At 42.7% G+C, this 4,229-nt stretch overlaps 1 protein-coding gene and 1 long non-coding RNA gene across 2 annotated transcripts in view; one reads left to right on the top strand and one right to left on the bottom strand.

Annotated features, from left to right (window-relative positions):
* macf1a (microtubule actin crosslinking factor 1a) overlaps nt 1–4,229 on the top strand; it is a gene marked incomplete at its 5' end in the record, with an annotated part of 93,266 nt that overhangs the window by 36,880 nt on the left and 52,157 nt on the right.
* LOC106529125 (uncharacterized) lies at nt 1,898–4,097 on the bottom strand. Its single transcript, XR_001311597.1, has 3 exons — nt 3,467–4,097; nt 3,382–3,432; nt 1,898–1,922 (listed from the first exon to the last, which is right to left on the bottom strand). It is a non-coding gene; the product is annotated as an uncharacterized LOC106529125 (long non-coding RNA).

Below are 4,229 nucleotides of genomic sequence, written 5' to 3'. Positions count from 1 at the left end.
TGTGTGTGTCTGTCTGTCTGTCTCTGTGTGTGTGTGTGTGTGTGTGTCTGTCTGTCTGTCTCTGTGTGTGTGTGTGTGTGTGTGTCTGACTGTACTCCATCACAGGATGCTTCTAATTCCAGGCTTTTTTCGGGTTGTAACCAGAATCCCAGCTGTCCTGTCGGCCCCACCCTCACACACACCGGGGTGTGATATCGGCGTCCTCCTGCAGGCCCTCGGCTGCTTGCGTCCCCCAGCAGCTGACGGCGCGTGGGCGGGGGGCGAACGCTCGCTGACGTCTCTGCAGAGCAGCGCACTGAGGTCGGCCCGGCCCGGCCCGGCCCGGCCCGGCCCGGCACTGCAGATGGACATTCCTGGGAAGGGCTGGTTATTCGGGGTGACGGCAGCTCCTCTGCTTCCTTCTGCTCGTTTGTAAAATGTGTTTTTAAATCTCGTCTCGCTCCATCCTGCAGTTTTATTCAAAGACTCGTTAAAGGTTTCTGCATCGAATCAAAGAACTCTTTAACAGTGGGAGGAGAATTTGAGCCAAACTGGACCAGCAGCTTGTTTTCTACTGATTCTCTTCAAGTTTTTATTTGATTAATTAGCAGCTCAAACATTTACTGCCTGGAAACCCTTCAAAATAAAAGCAGGGTTTTATTTAAAGCAGCCAGGTCTCATAAAATCACTGATTTAATGTCATAAACTGAAGCTACATGTTGAATAAATTTGTTTTTATTCTCTTTTTTATCCACATATTTGAGGTTAAATAAACACTGAAACCAGCAGATTAAACTGGAAGTCCTTCCAGCTGCGCCTCATAAATTTATCTGCAGGAATTTGTTGTTTTCAGACGTTTGGCTCAATTAACACAAACAGAAACGGTCGAGGGAAGAGTTCAGTGGGTCAGGAACAAGTAATCTGATAAATGATCTGATAAATGATCTGATAAATAATCTGAATCAAACGTTCAGATCACCTGCTGACTCTGACACATTATGTTTGTGACTGATGCAGAAAATTATTGTGTGTTTTGTCTCATCTGATGTGAATGTGTGTGTTTCTGTGTAAAATGTGTTGCGCCTCCTCCTCCTCCTCCTCCTCTGGATTATTTCAGCTGTTGTGAATTAAAAAGGCATGTCGCGGCTCGGCCCAGACTCACGTTTTCACTTCTTCCCTCGTTGTTTACCCCTTTAAACAGGACGTTAGTTACATGTTTTGTTCAGTTTGGTTGTAATTTAGAGAAATTTAAAGAAAAAGCTCAAATTTAAAGCTTTAATAAATACAGAAGTGCTGCTTCTTGTGGTTTAAAGTGAAAATCTGTGACATATCTTGAGCTGATGCACGGTTTCTGTTCTGGAAAAAAGCAATAATTGAAAAAACTATTTTTTTTTACTTCTAAGTTTTAGTGATTAGAACAAGAAAACCACAAATCAAGCTCCAAACTCTTTAAGGTTATTAAATATTTTATTTTTAATGTTTGACCTTTTTAGTTGTAGCTCTCTTATAAACCACTGAGGCTAGTTAGCATTAGCTGTTAGATGCAATAAAATAAGATCAACACAAACCTGCTGCAACTCTTTATTTGTGCTTTGAGCAAATGATTGTTTGAAGACATGCTATTTTTCCTCAAACATCTTTAAGAAGGGAGTAAAAAAGTCCGGTTGGCCTCAGAGGAACGCAGAACGTTYAAAATCCAGAGCTTTAGAAACTTTAAGACTCTCTTTAGTTTGCTCGTTAAAACTCTCAGATGTGCGAAATAAAATGTCCAAATAAGTTACTCTGTTAGTGCCGGTCCGTTTATTGGATTTACTGAATTTACACCTCAAACATGCTAACACCTCGAACATGCTAACACCTCGAACATGCTAACACCTCGAACATGCTAACACCTCGAACATGCTAACACCTCAAACATGCTAACACCTCAAACATGCTAACACCTCGAACATGCTAACACACTTAACGCACACATACTTTACTCGTTCTTCCTGTCTCTGTTTGATGGGTTTAGAAACGTGTTTTCCTGCAGAACTGAGGTCTGAAAACAGGTGATTCATATTAGAGCCTCAGATTATGATTAAACCATCAGTTTGAAGCGACACGTTAAAGAAATGAGTCGTTGGTTCGTTCTGATCCTGGTCTCTGGTCATGGATTGTAAACGTGACGGTTTCTCCTGCTGTTGATAAATGAGCTGCAGGACAGAACTGAGACTTTCAGAGAGGAGGACGGGGCGGTCCTGGTGGGTTTACGGAGGTGATTCTTCAGCAGGAAGCCTCACAGGTTCTGTGGGACAGAAAAAAAAAGAGACTAAATCCTGAAGCTGTCTCTGCTGGAGTCAAACGTGTGAATAAAGTCTGTGTTTGCAGTCATTTWACTGTGCAGAGAGCTAATCAGCTGTAGCATCTGCAGCTACCAGCATCCCGGCGAGGAGGAGTGGCGTGTCGTGAACACATGATGGTGGAGCTACGTGTCTTTGTGTCTGAGAACAATAAAAGCTTTCATGTGATCCAGCAGGTGAAAAGCTCCACTAGTTAATGTAAAACCAACACAGAGACTTCAGCTTTTTTTATTTCCTGCTGCCAGGTAACCACAGGGGGGGCGGAGTCAGGCTGGAGAACAGGAAAATAACATTGAACTGGGTTATAGATGCACGACGACGTGGGGGGTGGGGGATAATTTTCCCTCGACAGGTGTTCCCTCACGAGCAAATAACCGACTCAGAAAAGTCAACAGTGTCTGCCCTGCAGCTGTGTTTGTGTCACAAAGTGTTTAAAACTGATAAATCTCTACAGAAACAAGGAAATATAACAAAACATTTAATGTTTTTAAGTTTTATCCTTTAAAAACTGATGATCTGAAGAGTAAAGTTCTCACATGTTCAACCTGCAAGTGCTGAACTGAGCTGAAACGTTTCAAAAAGTTTTAATTTAGGGTTGAAACAGTCAGAGCAGAGGCTAAAATAAGCTAAAAGAACAAGAATGGGCAAAGCACAAGCTAAAATGAGCCAATGTACAAGCTAATATGAGTCTGGTACAAGCTAAAATGAGTCAGGTACAAGCTAAAATGAGTCACGTACAAGCTAAAATGAGTCACGTACAAGCTAAAATGAGTCACGTACAAGCTAAAATGAGTCGGGTACAAGCTAAAATGACTCTTTATTTGTGCTTTGAGCAAATGATTGTTTGAAGACATGCTATTTTTCCTCAAACATCTTTAAGAAGGGAGTAAAAAAGTCCGGTTGGCCTCAGAGGAACGCAGAACGTTCAAAATCCAGAGCTTTAGAAACTTTAAGACTCTCTTTAGTTTGCTCGTTAAAACTCTCAGATGTGCGAAATAAAATGTCCAAATAAGTTACTCTGTTAGTGCCGGTCCGTTTATTGGATTTACTGAATTTACACCTCGAACATGCTAACACCTCAAACATGCTAACACCTCGAACATGCTAACACCTCAAACATGCTAACACCTCGAACATGCTAACACACTTAACGCACACATACTTTACTCGTTCTTCCTGTCTCTGTTTGATGGGTTTAGAAACGTGTTTTCCTGCAGAACTGAGGTCTGAAAACAGGTGATTCATATTAGAGCCTCAGATTATGATTAAACCATCAGTTTGAAGCGACACGTTAAAGAAATGAGTCGTTGGTTCGTTCTGATCCTGGTCTCTGGTCATGGATTGTAAACGTGACGGTTTCTCCTGCTGTTGATAAATGAGCTGCAGGACAGAACTGAGACTTTCAGAGAGGAGGACGGGGCGGTCCTGGTGGGTTTACGGAGGTGATTCTTCAGCAGGAAGCCTCACAGGTTCTGTGGGACAGAAAAAAAAAGAGACTAAATCCTGAAGCTGTCTCTGCTGGAGTCAAACGTGTGAATAAAGTCTGTGTTTGCAGTCATTTTACTGTGCAGAGAGCTAATCAGCTGTAGCATCTGCAGCTACCAGCATCCCGGCGAGGAGGAGTGGCGTGTCGTGAACACATGATGGTGGAGCTACGTGTCTTTGTGTCTGAGAACAATAAAAGCTTTCATGTGATCCAGCAGGTGAAAAGCTCCACTAGTTAATGTAAAACCAACACAGAGACTTCAGCTTTTTTTATTTCCTGCTGCCAGGTAACCACGGGGGGGCGGAGTCAGGCTGGAGAACAGGAAAATAACATTGAACTGGGTTATAGATGCACGACGACGTGGGGGGTGGGGGATAATTTTCCCTCGACAGGTGTTCCCTCACGAGCAAATAACCGACTCA

The sequence above is a fragment of the Austrofundulus limnaeus genome, unplaced genomic scaffold (genome assembly GCF_001266775.1).
Source record: "Austrofundulus limnaeus strain Quisiro unplaced genomic scaffold, Austrofundulus_limnaeus-1.0 Scaffold424, whole genome shotgun sequence".
NCBI lineage: Eukaryota > Metazoa > Chordata > Actinopteri > Cyprinodontiformes > Rivulidae > Austrofundulus > Austrofundulus limnaeus.
This window is presented reverse-complemented; position numbering and strand designations above follow the sequence as displayed.